Source organism: Dermacentor albipictus, chromosome 3, assembly GCF_038994185.2.
Source record: "Dermacentor albipictus isolate Rhodes 1998 colony chromosome 3, USDA_Dalb.pri_finalv2, whole genome shotgun sequence".
NCBI lineage: Eukaryota > Metazoa > Arthropoda > Arachnida > Ixodida > Ixodidae > Dermacentor > Dermacentor albipictus.
In genome coordinates this window covers 189,392,026-189,411,087 of record NC_091823.1, presented here as the reverse complement: position 1 = coordinate 189,411,087, position 19,062 = coordinate 189,392,026, and the positions used below count along the sequence as shown (strand labels likewise).

General features: G+C 48.9%; 1 protein-coding gene and 1 long non-coding RNA gene across 4 annotated transcripts in view; one reads left to right on the top strand and one right to left on the bottom strand.

Annotated features, from left to right (window-relative positions):
• The window catches only part of LOC135908702 (putative fatty acyl-CoA reductase CG5065), a 141,968-nt gene extending 128,212 nt beyond the window's left edge, over positions 1-13,756 (bottom strand). Inside the window, exon 1 of one of the 3 annotated variants that reach the window (XM_065440566.1) lies at positions 13,577-13,756. The gene's annotated coding sequence lies outside the window, so the exon portion shown is untranslated. Of the gene's footprint in view, positions 1-9,815; positions 9,837-11,164; positions 11,483-13,576 lie in introns of those variants that run through there. The other 2 variants (XM_065440565.2, XM_065440563.1) reach the window with 2 other exon arrangements.
• Positions 13,616-16,342, top strand: LOC135908704 (uncharacterized). The gene is made up of 2 exons (XR_010566392.1): positions 13,616-13,756; positions 15,686-16,342. It is a non-coding gene; the product is annotated as an uncharacterized lncRNA (long non-coding RNA).
• The last annotated feature ends 2,720 nt before the right edge of the window (positions 16,343-19,062 follow it).

Below are 19,062 nucleotides of genomic sequence, written 5' to 3'. Positions count from 1 at the left end.
CTCGCTGCTTGCGAGGTGGCAATAACAGTACGAAGAATTAAAAAAACAAGGAATAGCAGGCATCGCCAGCAACGTTAGCATCACGACGTATGTACGTTGTCAAGAATGGCGAGCTGCGAAACAAGATTGCCACACAGTTACGACAGGGCGACACGACGCGCACCTCTCCCTCTCCGTCGCTGCAGCTGGGAGGCGTTCAAAGAAGCGACCTTTGCGCTGGAATCCGCCGCCTTCCACCCGCCCCATCGACATTGTGGCGGAACAAGTTCGGTGTTTGAACAATGTTTCCGGAGTTCCCCAACGCGGAGCTGATTTGACACGCATGGACAAGCTGCCGCGGGAACGACGTATTTTTGTGCTTCTCACGCTTCGGAGTGGCGCAGAACAACGAGCGACCCTCGAGCGGCACCGATAGTTCCCGGAACGGCACCCCGCCAACGCCGTCGTCGGGCATCAGAGCGCGGTTGCCTTTGTGTACGTAAACTGATCTTCAGAGCAGCTGCGAGTTGGTGATGAGTAAACGAACAGTCGCCGCGTCGTATGACCGGCGGATCGAGTGTATAAAAACTGGTTGTGCGAATGCTGAGGACACTTCTCTTGAGCAGTCATGTTAGACTGAGTCACTTCTCTCATGCAGTCATGTTGGACTGTTACTCTTTTTCTCAAGCAGTCATGTTAGACTGATTTAATTTCTGTAAATAAACCCTTTTTCCTCGTTCTCGATGAGAAGCAGTTCTTCACTTCATCAACGATCTCAGCGTAAATAAGTTGGACGACGGCATGGGCCAGCTACCTTCGAATTCATGCCGTACTCCAATCTTGGCAAAGGACCACGGACGATGGGATTGAGCCCCCAATCCTGACAACTGGCTGACAGCGGTGAGATGGACTTTGCGACATGGTGCTGTATCTGCGGTGAGTGCTTGGTTTTTGCTTTGACTCTCTAGGCTTCATTTTGTGGTTGTTCTGTTTAGAAAAGTAGGGAAGCTAGATTGTTGTGTGTTAGCTAGGTTGTGTTTACCTAGCTTGATTTAGAGAGCAGAATCAAGGCAGTAAAACAGCAGTCATGGAGTTAAGGACACTGCTGAGAGACGAGTTGTTGATTGTTGGTGAGGAACTGGGCCTAGATGTACGCAAGGAAATGCTCAAATCGGAATTATTGGAGCTAATTTCCAATCAGGCCAGTGAGGAAGATATTGAAATGGGAATGGAACTTCTCAAAAAGAGAGAGAAACGGGAAAGAGAAAGAGAAGAACGGGACCGAGAAAGAGAAGAAAGGGACAGAGAAAAGCAAGAGAGAGAGGAACGCGATAAAGATCGCGAGTTTCAGTTAAGGAAAATGCAACTTGAACTTGAAAGCAAACGTTTGGAGTTGTCTCAAGGAAGTGAAGGCGCTCTGGGACGATCAAGTGAGGCAGAATCGTACCGCATGGACAGGCTATTGAAGCCATTTGAGGTCGGGACCGACACAGGCTTGTTCCTAAGCAATTTTGAAAGGACTTGCGAGAAGATGAACTTCGGCCCGAGTACATGGCCACAGCGGTTGCTGTCTATGTTGCCGTGTGAGGCGGCGGAAGTAATCGCCAGATTGAGTGTGCAGGATGCATATGATTATGCAAAAGTTAAGGCTAGTCTCCTGAAGAAATACCGCCTTTCAGCCGAAGCTTTTCGGCAAAGGTTTAGGAGCACAGGCAAGAAAGATAGCGAGGGCTATCCGGAGTTTGCATATAGCTTAAAGGCCAACCTAGTCGAGTGGCTTAAAAGCGCGGAAGCGTACGACAGCAGAGACATGATCATTGAATGCATGTGTTTAGAGCAGTTTTACAAAACCATTCCCCAAGCTGTGAAACTGTGGGTGAAAGACAGAGGTAATGTAAACACTGTGGAAAGGGCGGCTGAATTAGCCGAAGAGTACGCAACCCGCAGAAAGTTGAACGCCGAGGAGGGAAACTGGGACGGTCGAAATGGACCGCGGAAACCATTTCCGTTCAAAAAGGGTGCGCAAACTAGACGATCCGAGCCTGTAGACATGGCGGAAAAGCCCGCAGAAAAGAGCGAGGAGAAACTTAACGGAGAAACCGCACAAAAAGAACAGAAAAGAAAATTCGAATCTGTTAGACCAATTCGCTGTTACAAATGCCACAAACTGGGACATATAGCTGTAAACTGCGAGAAGTCTAGCGTAGTTTTTTCCTACGTGGAGGAAAAAGATGAGAATATGGAACTTTTAAGTCCATATCTCCACGACCTGCAAGTTAATGGAAAACCATGCCGAGTGCTAAGAGACAGTGCCGCCACGCTGGACATTGTCCATCCGTCTTACGTGATGGTAGATGACTTCACCGGAGAAGTAGCATGGATAAAACAGGTTGTAGAAGAACACAGCGTGTGTCTGCCCATGGCCAAAGTCAAAATCAGTGGACCATTCGGGGAGCTAGAGACTGAGGCTGTAGTTTCCAAATTTTTGTCACTGCAGTATCCCTACATCTTTTCGAATCGCTCGAATCAGTTACTGCGTGACAGAGGGCTCAAACTGGGAGAGGGCATAGTACAGGCATTGACCCGAGGCCAAGCTCGTAAGATCGCGGCGCTTTCGGCTGAAAATGCTCAAGCTCCTCCAGCGGAAGCAGAAAAGGGGATAACTTCAATACCCGAATCCGAGCTAGGCCCGAGGGACAAAAGAACAGTTGAGGAGAGCCTGCCAGCTGACCAGCTCAATGAGAGCGTAGCACTAGAGTGTCAGAGTTCTAGCCTGCAGGAAGAGCAAGCAGACGCGCTCACAAGCGAGACAGGGTCGTTATTATCACCGGCCTCAAAGAACTTTGATCAACTCTTACGCGTGGATAGAGAGTCACTGGCAGCTGAGCAAAAGAATGATGAGAGCTTAGCAAAATTACACGACACAGCTAAAGAAGGCATTGCTAGGCGCAACGTAACGATACATGAGAGAGGAGGATTGTTGTATCGGCATTACAGAGATCGAAAGGGTAGGATTTTAGATCAGTTAGTCATACCTACTAAGTATAGGCAGGACCTTTTGAGTCTTCGTCATGGAAATGGGTGGTCCGGCCACCTAGGCATAAACAAATCAAAGGAAAGATTGCTTATGGAATACTACTGGCCTGGCTGTTTCAAGGATGTAGAAAACTTTGTAAGATCATGCGACGCCTGCCAGCGTTCTGGTAAACCAGGAGAGACTTGGAAAGCTCCACTGAAGGTAGTGCCCTTAATAGAGCCTTTCAGACGACTTGTAATAGACACGGTAGGGCATCTTCCAAAAACAAAATCAGGCTACAGGTACTTGTTTACCATGCTGTGTCCGGCTACAAGGTTTCCCGAAGCAATCCCTTTGAAAGAGCTCAGCTCCACCGAAGTAGTAGACGCGCTTTTGACAGTGTTTGCACGAGTTGGATTTCCAGCCGAAATTCAGGCAGATCAATGGTCAGTATTCACGAGCGCACTGACTTCCACATTCTTGCAAAAGTGCGGGGTAAAGTTAATACACAGTTCTGTCTATCACCCTCAGTCAAACAGTGTAGAGAGGTGGCATTCGGTGCTTAAGCGAGTTTTGCGTGCGCTATGTTACGAGCACGAGGAGGACTGGGAGAACTGTCTGCCGGCAACTTTGTTTGCTTTGCGAACGGTTCCACATGAGGCGACAGGGTTCTCACCAGCAGAACTAGTGTATGGGAGGACACTCCGGTCTCCACTGAGAATGTTAAGAGAGATGTGGGAGGAAAGAGGGGAGAGTCCAACCGTGGTTGAATACGTGCTAAATTTACTGGAACGGCTAAGCGCAAACCAAGAACTAGTCGGAAAGAACATGGCAATAGCTCAAAAGAACGCCAAAGTCTATTACGACAAGAATGCGAGGCTTCGTACGTTTGAAGCCGGCTTAACGATGAAAGCGGAAAAGTGTAGGTTCGGTTGTTCACAGGTTACTTATCTGGGCCATGTTGTCGGTCAGGACATGAGACGGCCGGCTGAGCTGAAAATAGCTACGATTGGAGAATTTTCTCAGCCGCGCACGAAAACGGACCTTCGTTCATTTTTGGGACTTGTGGGGTACTATCAACGGTACATTCCGAATTACTCGCAATTGGCAAGTCCGTTGACAGACGCCCTCCGAAAGGGAGCACCGAGTAACGTACACTGGGATAAGGACAAAGAGAACGCTTTCCAAAGTTTGAAAACGCTATTGGTTTCTCGCCCTGTGCTTCGCGCGCCAGACTACACAAAGGAATTCATAGTTCAATGCGACGCAAGCGACAGAGGTATGGGCGTGGTACTTAGTCAGGTCGGCGACGATAACGAGGAGCATCCTATCCTCTACGCCAGCCGTAAACTAAATGTAAGAGAGGAAGCCTACAGCGCTTCAGAGAAGGAATGCGCTTGTTTGGTTTGGGCCGCCCAGAAGTTGTCGTGTTACTTGTACGGAGCGAAGTTCATCTTCGAGACCGACCACTGTCCTCTGACGTGGCTCAATCAAATGTCACACAAAAACGGCCCCTTGCTCCGATGGAGCCTCACTCTCCAAGAGTACAACTTCTCCGTTAGATATAAGAAGGGAAAGTTGCATAGCAATGCGGATGGTTTGAGCAGGCTAATTTGAATTCTGCGTTTGAGGGTCCCGCCTAAATTTTAGGGTTACTAGTGTTAGCTTTTCTTTAGGCGAAGAAAATCCCCTCTCATTCAGCAGAATTCCCTCCATTAATTGCTGAATTTGTCAGCAGGAATTTGCTTCAGAAATTGGCATAGTGAAATGTAGCATTTTTTTTGTTTCTGCACTTATGTTGTTGTTGTTTTTTTTGAAGCCTAGCGAGTCTAAAGTGAGAGCCAATGCACGTCATCTCGGCGCAGAGCCGTGTTGTGGGGTTCATTTTGCAGTTGCCTGTCCTTGTTGGATGTTTTGGGGCGGTGACATCAATGCACAAGTGGTCGCTGCGAGCCAAGACATCAATCCCCCCCCTGACCAGCAGCCGTTCTCTTCCTGCCTAGCGGTTGTAAGCGCTAGACAGTCGAGACTTTCCGGGCCAGGGAGGCGCTGTCAAGAATGGCGAGCTGCGAAACAAGATTGCCACACAGTTACGACAGGGCGACACGACGCGCACCTCTCCCTCTTCGTCGCTGCAGCTGGGAGGCGTTCAAAGAAGCGACCTTTGCGCTGGAATCCGCCGCCTTCCACCCGCCCCATCGACATTGCGGCGGAACAAGTTCGGTGTTTGAACAATGTTTCCGGAGTTCCCCAACGCGGAGCTGATTTGACACGCATGGACAAGCTGCCGCGGGAACGACGTATTTTTGTGCTTCTCACGCTTCGGAGTGGCGCAGAACAACGAGCGACCCTCGAGCGGCACCGATAGTTCCCGGAACGGCACCCCGCCAACGCCGTCGTCGGGCATCAGAGCGCGGTTGCCTTTGTGTACGTAAACTGATCTTCAGAGCAGCTGCGAGTTGGTGATGAGTAAACGAACAGTCGCCGCGTCGTATGACCGGCGGATCGAGTGTATAAAAACTGTGGTTGTGCGAATGCTGAGGACACTTCTCTTGAGCAGTCATGTTAGACTGAGTCACTTCTCTCATGCAGTCATGTTGGACTGTTACTCTTTTTCTCAAGCAGTCATGTTAGACTGATTTAATTTCTGTAAATAAACCCTTTTTCCTCGTTCTCGATGAGAAGCAGTTCTTCACTTCATCAACGATCTCAGCGTAAATAAGTTGGACGACGGCATGGGCCAGCTACCTTCGAATTCATGCCGTACTCCAATCTTGGCAAAGGACCACGGACGATGGGATTGAGCCTCCAATCCTGACAACGTATAAATGTTTAAATTTTCACGATCTATCACGCTTTTAACGCGTTACAAGTGTCACATTCCCGCCAGCGTGGCAAATGCGGTCGTGGTGCCACATAGTCACTGTAACTTCGTACAGTAGCTTCGGCGTGAACTGCCAGGAATGATGGAAAAGAAGAAAACTTCTAGAAAAGGCAGATAACGACAGTATAGTTTCGGTTATCTAGCCAACATGTATTCAAAGTCAAGCGTAATTTTACGTGAAGTTCTATTGTGACTAAGCTACTTGAGTTAAAAAAGTACCGTCGCCATCCCATTCGCCTGCAGATGCCGGAAACACGAGGACGGCGCCTGCCTACGGCCAGTTTGAGCAAGCGCCCAAGCTAGAGTAGAGCTGCACGTGCACCGCGTGCCGACTGCTTTGACCGACACTGGGTACCTTCGTGTGTCTGCAGCCTTTTTTAACACTGTGGCCAGGGAATTAACGGAAAATTGAGGCCAGTGAAAGAAATCAAGTAAACCGGCAGTTTTAGTTGTGCGCCCGCAACGAACCATGCGCGCAGAGAGCGAGTTCGTGCGTGCGTATCGAACCGCGCGCACACGATACGGCAACGTTTGGCCGGACGCAAAAGTTGAGACGGGGATTGCCGACTTGCACGCGCAGGAAACAGTACTCAGCGCCGCCATCTGAAACTGTGTATAGCCAATATCAGCCGCCACGAAGTCGAGCCAGAAGCCGGAGTCATATCCTCAGCTCGCAGCGGACGCTACGCAGCTTTTCAAAGGTGCGGGCACACGGAAGACAGCGTGCGTGCTCCTGCGTACCGCGCATGCGCACTGACGCCTCCGCGGGTATGCTGCGTACGCAGAGCTGCCGCGGACGCCCAACTAAAAGGGCCTAATAAGCAGGGTTAAAAAAGGATTAAAAAGGATTAAAAGGATTACAGGATTAAAAAAGGATTAAAAAATAGGATTAAAGGATTAAAAAAAGGATTAAAAAAAAGTTGTTACCCGCAGTGGAATGAAACCAAGGCCATATGGTTTGCCGTCATGTGGCGCCCCTTAGAGTATATTTTTATATTCCGCCTAATTAGGTAATTAACCGAGATGAATTAAATTTTGTAATATTAACTTTAGGCCCAAGTGTGTTTCGTTGCGTTGCAGAAGGGGCTAAGAAACGACCGATCCAATTTTTGGTGGCAACGAACCTGCTGCGTCGCGTCCAGACAATTTTACGCACCTTCTGTAGCTAACTCTAGAGATTTAGCGTACACCGTAGCGAGAGTTGTCAGACAATTTTTTACCTCCTAGATTTTTTTGCGCGCACCAGGATGCAAGAACACGACAACCCAGAGCCTCGGCCTGACGCGTGCCATGCTCAACAAACTGAGCTACGCACACACTCTTGGGTTCTTATGTGTACGCAGGTGGAATTTATAAACGAAACAGTTGGCAGTGATTTTGAACTGTGCTGCAAGTTACGCTGGACGTGATGGTTGGCAACCTTGGCCCTTGCCAGAAAACAATCATGAGGCACCTGCTTGTTCGGCTCGCCGTAGTTCAGCGCAAGATAGCGGTCTATTTAAACTGCAAAGCGAAGAACCAAACCGATGTACTAGATTAGAAACAATGCTGACGCTACTGACAAATGTTTTCTTGAGCTTGCGAGTCCCTCTTGTTCTCATGGTTCAAGAAATACGCAGATTGGCGCATATGAGGCTTAAAATTACCGGCTGAAGAACAGCAACCCAAATAAGCAGTTCAGAGGAAGATGGAAACTTGTAGGCATAAATAATATTGCGTAAGGAGTGTTATACAATCCTGCAGGTAGCATAACTAGTCATTCAGTTGGATTTCTAAATGACGCGCATGTTACTTGCACGAGAAATTAAAAAGCATTGTCAACAAATTCAAATTCGTTAACTATTAATAATTACTATACGGCACCTATTCAAATTTACGAATTGCAGGAGGTGAGTTGGCAAAGCGTATCCAAATGGAATAAGTTTTCAGGATGACACCAATTTCGAGATATTAATTCCCAAGTGTGCGACGAAAGACGTTTAAGTTACTTTCGTGCTTCAGTGCACAAAGCGGCGGCTTGCTAGAAAAGTGAGTGGAAGAATGGCGCACATTTACTGCAAGTCTCACGGTGTACACTTCGAAACCCGTGTATTCATTTCAATTTGTTTCGAGTAGATATGCCTTGTAAGCTTACCGGCTGCAATTCGCAAATTGCACTATCTGCTGTAAACTTATTTGAACACAAGTTATTTCGTTATTTTTTGAGCTTAGCGGAAGAAGCACGTCGATGTCTGGTGCAAGCAGCAGCCGCCTCTTTCAGTAATCCAGATGAACGACTAGGCTTTGTGCCACAGGCGATTTTTAATAAATATTCTGTGCGGTCTAAAGAAACGCAACTGCCACGCGCACCGCGTTCCCGTACAAGATGACGGCCTCCGATTGAGTGCGTGCTACCGAACGCGGAACAGCTTGACCCGCGGCAGAATGACGAGGACTGTGAACGCAAAGCGTGCGCAAGACTCGATTGCCGCTGTGCAGCTGCATCAACGTGAACGGAGCAATGCTCTGTAATGTCAAGAAATGAGGAGGCTCAGCCCCCTTATGCGATACGTTGTGGTATTGGTGTATTGTTGCAAAAGCTTAACAGGTGCATGAAAACCGTGCACGTTCGTGCCCACCATGCTCGCCTGGCGCCGAGGATGAATACAACGGCGTCACGATGCCGACGTGCAAGATTCCCGATTACGAACACATGCTTCGTAGCATTTCCTACGAACAAATCCCTAAGGTCAAGCCGTGTTTGGTCATTGGCTCCGCGTGAGTACCACGTTGATATTTACTGCCAACACTGGAGCGTGTCGCCTAGAGCGGTGCACGGCAAACGCGCATGTGTCGCGAACTTCGCGCGTCGTCGGCTGCAGCGGGCGAGCTGACGCAGCTGCACACAGCTCATATATGGCGTTTTACGTGCCAAAACCACGATCTGATTATGAGGCACGCCGTACTGAGAGGGACTACGGAGATTTGGACCACCTGGGCTTCTTTAACGAGCCCCTAAATCGCAGTACACGGGTGTTCTCGCCCCAATCGAAATGCGGCCGCCGTGGCCGAGATTCGATACCGCGACCCAGCGCTTATCAGCCCAACACCGTAGCCACAGCAACCACGTCGGTTTATAAACGGATGCAAGATTAAATGGTGCGCCCCTTAACCTTGCTGTCTTTGCTAAATGGAAAGAGGTATCGTTCTCGCCGTCATTTCTGCCCGCAGTCGCAATTTAATAAAGATACCGAGTGCGGCAAACAGGGTGCGCGAAGTAAGCGACATTTTCTTCATAAGGTTCGCGCTTGACGAAACATTTTAGACATTAGCTGCTCGTTGCGATTAACCACTACTTGGAACGGGATACTTGGTCTAACATTATTGGGCAGGAATCTCTGCTGCCATACTTTTGTACACGGATACAAATTGTACGAAGCTTATACCTGCTTGGCAGGTTTCCCCATTCTTCGCAAACAGATGCTCATCACTGATCTGCAGTGGCAGAATAAATTGTAGTTTCACCATGGCTACATTTATGAGACTCGATATACACATTAGAGAGGCTCCGTTTGTCGGCGTACCAGACAACTAGCACGATAACGTGACTCAATGTGCCAAGTAATAATTCTTGTACATTGTTGCCACTGAGCATGCGCAAAACTATTTGGGACCATCGTAAGGTTGCGCTGATAAGACTGAATGCCAGAGGTGTTGAAGCTCAAAAATATGAAATAGTACAAACGATGATTCGTACAGGATGTTCGATTTGTGGCAACGCCTTCTCGCGAAAGCTTCCAAATTAAGACGTGTAGGCCAGTCAGTTAAATTATCGCACCTGAAAAACAAATTCAGTAACCCGTGATGGAGTCACGAAATAAACGCGTCGTCAGTCACGCACACAGTCACGCACGTGCAAGATAAGTAAAGCACGGTTTGGAAGTGAAGCCTACGCACTTGTTTGCCCTCTCTAGCCGTGTGACACCCGAGGAAGGCGTTGAGCAGGTCACTCGGTTGGTGCGCTTGGGCTGCGTAACAGCAGCCTATGCATGCCCGCTCACTGCCTGCAGTCGCACGATTACTGAGCTCCACGATACGGCACCGAGAGGCATTGGACCAGCGTAGACAAAACGTTTCTGCCTGTCGGCTTTGCGAAGCAACGTGCACAGTTGGCGATGGTTCAGTTACGCGCCTGCCCATATGTGTATTGCCACCAATAAATCTCGACCACTGTGGCCTCGTTAACTTGCTGCCTCGAGCAATATGATGTAAGCAGAGAGCAATCGTCGACCCAGCCGAACGGCAACGGTGCCCGACGATGCCTGCCTTCGATAAAGCCAGGCCAGCGGCCCTCCCCCGCTCGCTTCCGGGGGAGGCCGGTTGCGTCACTCGGTCGGATTGCGGGCCACGGCGCTCCGTGGCCCCGTGACCGCTTTCGCGGCCACGCCGTCCCCGGCACAGGAGGAAAACGCCCCCCCCCCCCCCTCACGCGCCGCTGCCGAAACCAAGTGTGCTCGGCGCGCCGTCAAATATTTGACCGCCCGAGAATATTTCGCGCTCTTACACGCCTTGAGGAACCCGGCTGCTAAACCAGGAAGAGCCAGGGAGTATGTCACTCGAGACGACTGCGCGGTCTCCAGCTGAAGCGACTTAGTCTTTGCAATAACGCAACTCTCGCAAGTGCGTGAAATGTATGTGCTCGGTGACGTGCCATGTAGGTGGTAAAAAAGAGCACCATCCTGACGAGTAACTCGATACTGATACGTCAAAAGCAAATAAGAAAGGCTACCCAGTAGTAGGTAGTCAGAATGAGAAACGAAAGAATACAACTCATGTTTTCTTCTCATGTATTTCAACTCGCATATCGTTTACCTCCTTTTTCTGTAATGAGACAGTCACAAAGGACAGATTGTTAAAGGAATCGAGAGTGCGGCACATATCACCCGAGTATGTTTTGCAGCAATCGAGTGTAGCTAAACTGAGTGAAAGTTATTTTACTATGCAGCACAAGCGCCGATATAAAAAGAAAGTGATCAAAACTTGAAGTTCTTAACACATCACGCAAGCATAGATGCTGCCTTTGTTGGTGTCAGAGCATTTGGCGTCTTCTGCCACGAATAACACTTGGCGACACTTTACGCGCGTCGCAGCCAGAAGAGCGCAGATTTCTGGTAGAATGGTAATATTTTAGGCACATGGGTCCCAACCACGCCGCAAAGGTTGTAATACGCGCACCCCGAAAACGCGCGACGCCGAGCATTCCGTCGAACGACCAGAGCGGGCGCGCTAACGGAGGTTAGACTCACCGTGCACCAAGCATCCGAGGTCAGGCAGCTGTGTCGCCCCAACAGGTTGCACCGAGTTGTGCCGGGGCCGCTTTCGTCGAGGCAGGCGCGGCGAGGGAGCGAGCCAGACGCGAGCGGCCCCTCGCGGGATTCGCTCGGTGGGTGGGGCCGGCGTTCTTCCGCACTGGCGGCTGACCGGTCATTAGGGCGACCTTCGAACGTGTCGATTGCGCGGGTGAGTGGCCGTGTTGCCACATGGCGCAGTAGTGGGGGCGGGCGACGGTCCTTTCTTCAGCGCTCAACCATATTGTAATTTCCCCATCGGCGTATGCTGATAAATCATCCGGAAACTGCGGGAACGAGTGGAAGAGCGCTGAAAGGACGAGGAATGTGTTAGAACAGAAGCCACAGGAAGTTGAAGTTTCATAGAGTGCCCTATTGAGCGGTTCTCTTGCGTAGTCACTGTGCATGCGTGCTTCGTTTGACTGTGGACCACGCTTGCTGAAGCGCTCGAAATTGGGGCAACAGCTCGCAGGGCTCAATAGGTACTGAATGATAGTTTCGACAGAATCGCGCGTGACTGTCCTATCACCCATTTGCAAAGCTGTGCGGACATATTTTGTTTTCTTCCCAGAGAAAATCGGAGGGTTGCAGACAACCGTGCTATCAAGGGTCGATATTTTGTGGGAAACTGTTATTTACCTGGTTAGCTTATTTCGATGGTTGTGGAACAGCTCTTATTCACGGAAGGCAGTGATCCAACAGAAATAAAGAATGCGAAGTACATAGGAAAGTAAACCGTGGCATATTTACGAGAAACGGTTAATGTCGATCGTAGGGGCAGGTCACGAGAGTTAGCGAGCTATTCCTCTGCTTACAACTGTTATCGTCTAATATACATTAACCAGGGGGCAGATGCATGGTAAAATCGGTTGAAGCGGGCAATGCGGGTGAGTTGATTCCAGCTGGACCACCGGTCATTAGCCATGGAGCGATACCTCAGAGAGTTCGAGGAGAGCGTATCGTATCGCGCCTCACACGTGTGCTATGCCTGATAAGCTCAGGAGGCGTAGTCCCACTTCTCTGTATATCGTCACATGACCATCTGAGCGGCATTGCCCCATTTTACTGTATAAAATACCTGCTCAATAAATCCCGGCAACTCGTGCTCTGGCAACCGCAAGCATGGGGTAATGCTGATACATGGTGTCAGAAGTATCTAGCCCCTGCCCACATTTGCTCGTCTGAAGGATAGCGGTTGCCGTTCGAAGGCTGCCAGCATGGATTTCATAAAGCCACCAGAGCCACTGCGGTTTGAAGGTGACATAAGCAAGAACTGGGGCTGTTCAAGCAACGCTTTCAACTATTCCTGACTGGCACGGAACCAGCGAGTAAGAAAAGAGAAGCATTGACAAAAACTGCGTTGCTACTGAGCGTCGCCGGAGAGGAAGCCATCGAGGTCTACAACACCTTCAGCTTCACTGAAGACGAGTGGAAGGACGATTGCAACGCAGCAATCAAAAAGTTCGACGAATACTTCGCTTCTCAAGTCAATGAGGTATATCAGCGCTACCTGTTCCGTAGCCGAATGCAAGAGCCCGGTGAGTCTTTTGAGCATTTCTTACGAGATCTGAAGACGAAAGCACGAGCGTATAACTTTGGTGTGCTAGCAGAGTCAATCATCAGAGACCAAATTGTTTTTGGCACAAACGACTCAAAGATTCGAGAGAAGATTCTTTCTGACAACCAGTTGACGGTGCAAAAGGCAGAAGAACATTGCAAGGCAGTAGCAGCAGTGAACCAGGCAATTTGGATGCGAGAACAAAAGCAAGTCGACGCAATGCCCAAGAAACGTCGTGCTTCAGAAGTAAAGCAGCACAATAGTTACAAATTTTAAAGGTGTGCAGGGCGCACGCACCAGGAAAACGCCGAGCTTACAGACGAAGATGTCGTGCATGCCAAGGGGGGAAAAAAAAAACACTTCGCTATATGTTGCAAAGCAAAACCACAAGTAGGCGAGTTGCAAGGTAGTGAAGATGATTTTCAAATTCTCGCTGTCGTTAATAAGACCAGCCGAGCAGAGTGGAGGGTGAAAGCGGAGGTGGTAGGAAAACTGATTGATATTAAATTAGATACTGGATCACAGGCCAACCTGCTGCTTTTAGCGCTGTACGAACAGATGAACCCGAAGCCACAGTTGAAGCGCTGCAGTGCGGTGCTGCAATCCTACGGGAGAAGCGAAATCCAGCATTTGGGGACCGTAAGGCAAGAAGTGACGCTGCGCGACTGCACTTAGGATTTTTTCATTCTCCGCAAGGGAGCCCAAGCGATTCTCGGTCTGCAGGCGTGCGAGACCATGGGACTATGGGATCCCGACAAATACTCAGCGTGTCGCAAAGCAGCTCAGTAAAAGTTGTGAAAGAATTTCGCCACCTTTTTTCTGGCATAGGCTGTATCCAGCGCCACTATCGCATGGTCCTGCACGACGGAGCACTCCCAGTCGTCCAGCCGGCGCTTCGAGTACCAATGGCTTTGAAAGAGCAGCTTCGACACGAGCTGGAGCACATGGAATGGAAAGGCATAATCACGAAGCTGACTGAGCCTACTGAATGGGTAAGCCCTCCCGTCATAGTGCGCAAGAAAAATGGTAAATACGCATGCGCATGGACCCGCGTATGATAACTGAGGACATTAAACGAGAACACTTCGAAATGCCTAGGTGAGAGGACATGGAATCCGAGCTCGCAGGAGTTAAAGTGTTCACTCGCCTAAATGCGAATTCCAGTTTCTACCAGATTCCGCTTCACGACGAAACGTCGAGAATCTGCACTTTCACGACGCCTTTCGGTCGCTATCATTTTCTCAGATGGCCTTTCGGCATACCGTCAGCATCGGAAGTGTTCCAAAAGGCCCTAAACGACATTTTTGAGACTGTAACAGGATCGAAGGTATATGGCAATGACATTAGTTTGGGGCTCATCAAGGCGAGAGCATGACTAACGATGGAGGTTGGTGCTAAAGACTGCAGAAAAAGCAGGGCTAACATTCAACCCTCACAAACGCGTTCTTGGAGTCAACGAAATAGAGTTCTTAGGGGACGTAATTTCTGCAGAAGGAATAAGGCCGAGTTCTGCCCTCGTTCAGTCTATGCTCCAAATTCCAGAGCCGCGCAGAGAATGCTCGGAGTCGTAAATTATTTAGGCAAGTTTATTCCACCACTGGCAGAAAGACGAAGCTTTTGTGCAGCATAATCAAGGAAGACGCGGTGTTTGATTGGACGCCGAATCACGCGGAAGAATGGCGTCAGATATGCCACATCTTAAGTAGTCAACCGTTGCTGCCGGTGTTCGACCCAGCTAAAGAAACAAAACTCTCGTGTGACGCATCACGCAGTGGCGTAGGCGCCGCATTCTGCAGGGCCACAACGGCACTTGGAAACCGGTCGCGTATGGATTGAGAACACTTTCAGAAGCGGAAAAACGCTATTCGCAAATAGAAAAAGAAATGCTAGCCATTACATACGGCTGTGAAAAATTCGATCACTTTGTGTACGGCTAAAACGTCGTCATTGAGACCGACCATCGCCCTTTAATTCTTATCTGTAAGAAAGCAATCAGTGACATGCCACCCGGGCTACAACGTTTCTTTATACGATTGCTCAGATGTGACTTCGACCTGCAATTCGTTCCAGGGAAACAGTTCGTGCTCGCGCACATGCTGTCTCGAGCACCCAGCAATTTGGACACGGATGCACCGCTGACGTAGAAGTGCACGCCGTGAGTACGGTATCTTCGCTCATCAGCGGCGAAACATGGAAGCGCCTCGCAGCAGAAACAGCGAAGGATAGTTATCTGAAATCGGTACTGCAAAACCTAATAACGAATGAGCCAATAGACGGTCCGTTCAAACCATTTTTATCTGAGCTATCTCATATTAAAGGTGTCCTCTCCAAGGGGTGCAAGGTCGTAATTCCTAGCAGTATGAGGCGAGAGACTGCGCAGGATCCACGAGAATAATCTAGGAATCAGCAAATGTAAAGCTAGGGCTCCTCTTCTGGCCTGGCATGAACTCGGAAATCGAGGTGTTCGCTCAGAGGTGCGCTGCATGCAAAAAGTATGCGTATAACCAGCCGACGGAGCCACTTATGATGCGTCCCGTTCCGGACCAGCTTTGGTATCGCGTAAGAATCGACATATTCCACTACGGCGGCAAGTCCTACCTGTGCGTCTATGACGCCTTGTCTAGCTTCCCAGCAGTAGAATGCCTCCGAGACACTACAGCCAGGACCGTCATTGAAGCGACTAGTGCTATATTTGCCCGTTATGGCAGTCCAATGGAGGTTCTTTCGGACAGTGGTGCCCAATTTCCTAGCAGAAAATTTTCCACGTTTTCGCGCACTTATGACTTCAAACACATAACCTCAAGTCCGGGATTCCCACGTTCCAATGGGTTATCGGAAAAGGGGGTACAGGTGGGGAAGAGACTCTTAAAGGAAACGGCCGAAGCTAAACAAGATTTCTGGTTGGCACTTTTGGTTTACAGGACTTCCCCCTTGGAATGTGGCGGGTCGCCAGCAGAGATCCTCCAAGGTTGCCAACTACGAACTCTGCTGCTGCCTTCGAATGTGGACCAGCCCACCAAGTCAGCCGTCAGCGTCAAGTCACCTTCAGCTTCAAACCTCCGCGCAGACACTAGCTCCGCTCGACGAAGGTGATGTCGTGCGAGCCCAGACCGGCACGTGGGCCACGAAAGCACAGGTTCTGGAACCGTCGACGTACCCCAGGTCGTACCATGTCATCACGCCGGAGGGGCGGTCCTTTCGGAGCAATCGCAAGCACCTACTATCGACTGGGGAGACCTTTCAGCGTGATTATGGCGAACCACATGTTCCCCGAGGCCAGCAGCGATAGATGTAATCTTTGTGGGGCGAGAGGGACCCTCAACCACATAATATGGGAATGTCCGTACTCCCCCGGGGGAACGCACAAAATAGGTAGTAGAGACACCTGGGAGACCCTGCTGCGCAGCTCAGACTCTGAGCTCCAGCTCCGGCTCGTCCAACTGGCTGAAGAGACTACTGGGACCCAAGACCTCCCAGCCTGCATATGAGGCGGTGGCACTCGCCCCCTGACGTGCGTGTCGGGGAGTGGGTAGATCACCTTATCCGTTGGACAATAAAGTTTATTCTATCTATCCGCACGCAGAGCGAATAACTGGGAGGCATCAAAAACATTTCATGACAATCTTTCGCACGGAAGCTACGAGAGACTGTATTTTGCCGTTTGTTACTTCACCCACTTTGCCTCGCTGTAAGTGAAGAATGACAAAGGCACTGTCCCAGGTATTGTGGTTGTAGGGCACGTGCATGGAAAGGTGAGTGTCGCGTTCCTTTGATGGTGCCATTGGTCTGCGGGAGATACGGCGTTGAGTGACCGAACTGTGAAATGCACTGACGAAGTAGCTCTCGAAGGCATTAGCGTAACAACCACGCTGATAGCGAGTCATTCGCGATGGACTATTGCGAATTATAATGGAGCGCAGCAAAAAGACCGCGACGCAAGCAGTCGAAGAGGAGGCTGCGGTTTCCACGTGGTATGTAAGGTGGCCAACCGAGACGATGCGGCATTTTCCTCTGGTAAATGGGTTTGATGTCTGGACGAACTTCAGTTGGAAAGGCGATACGACACACTTTGGCGTCAATCTGAACACGTCTTTTTAAAATGAATTAGTCTAAAGACTAAACAACTTGGCGTGTTGGTATTCGCATTTGGATAACGCTTTCGTAGCATAAGCAGAAACGGACATAAGGCAGACATGAGCACCACAATGCTCTAAGTTCATATATTTATTTATGGAAAATTCAATTTTATTGGTCGTGTACAACAGCGTCATCCCTGGTCGACACGTCCTACAGCTGCTTCCAAAAAGGTCATCCCTTTATCTGACAAGTTGACAGCTGCAGTGCTAACAAAGATATCGCCATTACACCTGAGAGCTTATGACTCTATTATTTCACGCACATCCCTATCTCTGTGCTCTAAGAATCGCAGCCATTAAACAAAGGAGCTCTGCAACACTCCTAATACTGAACAGACAGATGACCGTCGTAATTCTTTACACTTAAAAGGGCCATGACATGGCCATCCTACTGGTCTCAGCTTCTGTTTTTATCTCAGAGTAGAGGGCCCAATATAGTTATACACACAACCAGCTGGGCTCTTAGCGTAGCAGCCATCAGACGTCGTAGCACACACAGGGTGAAAGCACATCAATTTCAAATTCAACAATGTCAATCAATCAACCAATTAAATGAGCTTTTATTTCGCCATTAGAGATATGCGACTGACGGAAAATGCCACTAACTGCAGCTTGACAAGGCTCCGCCCCCTACAAAGTCCAGCAGCAAGTCAGCCGTGATACACTTCTAAATAATATGTGTATAGAAAGCAACTAAACATGCTTTTAGAAAACAGATACACTTGGACAAAGGATGGACAAACAATCTATAATTGCCTAAACAAAGAGCAGAAACGGTTTAATTTGTCATACAACGTGGGAATATATGAAATGCAGGATCAAAGCGAATTACAAAGCTGTGAAGTGAAAACAAACAAGCATATATTAAATAAAAAAACAAGAAAGAACATCTCGCAATATATGAGTTTGAAAAATCGGCGTCACATCGGGCAGGTGAAATCTAAAACAGGAAGAGGCGACGAAAACAGTTTACCATTTGCTTTCTACTGTAAATTTAAAATAACCTCAGGATTCCGAAAGAAAATACATCAAGAAAAGGCAAGAAAGACGCAAAAAGAAATATTTGTGACGTATAATAAGAAGTTAGTGCCACCAAAACTAAAAACATCGTTCGAGAAAAAAAGGAGTAAGACACTCATGGACCAATACATGCGCTGCAAATACAATTGGCAGCGTTCTGCGACTGCTGCAATAAATAATACGCAGTGTTGCTGAAACTAAGCAAGCGGCAGGCGGCAAACGGTTAAGTCATATCTTGACCTGATTAGAACAAATAAAACGTGCGCATGGACGCAGTCTCAGCGATTATGCCATGTTTAAGAGCGCAGCTAGTTTGGAATGATAGCGAATGACTTCCGTATTTGTGCGGCATAAGCGCTGGAGGAGCCAAGGATCCCGAATTTCCGTGTTGTATAGGTAGTGCTGTTTTGCTAAACGCAAGGAGCCGATGAAGTGAGTGTTATTGGTTTTAATGGCGAAACCGTAAGTACAGGAAAGAAGGAGTGCATAGATAAATTCCACTTTTAGTGTTTTAAATGAGTTAAAATAAGTAGATGTATGAGTAGAAAATGAAACGTTGGCAGTTGCGCGAACTGCGTGTTTTCGACATAGGCATAGAGTTTCTTAATGTTATCTAAATGTATAGCCCCACAGAAGGTGTCAATAATTTAATGTTGATAAAAATAATTGATTGTAAGCCAAGCGTTTAACTTTTACTGATAATATCTGACGGTTTGTACTAAACTGTCCAGTGACACAATTAAATTTGCTGCAGATAATTTACACTTGTTTGTTACTTGTTTGTTACCTCATCCGGGCTTGACCCGTAATGAGGCGGTTTTATACCGACAACTTCAAACGGGGTTGTTATTCACCCCGGTGCTGATGAGGCACGTGTGTCCAAGTGTTTATGAAAGTGATCTGTGTTGTGTGTGCCGAAAGGAAAGAGCCACTGCAGCTCACATCCTTTGGGACTGTGCTAAGAATCCGCATGAAGCTGCAACAATAACAACGATCCCGCCGCGGCTCGAGGCCGCAACGAGATGCTATGACCAAGATGTCCAAACCCAGGCCGTCCAGCAGATCTCGGCGGCCCTCGAAAGGCAACGACCGAGCGAAACCGGAGGGAGGCTGCCACCCCAAAGGAGGGGCAGGCCCGGTCG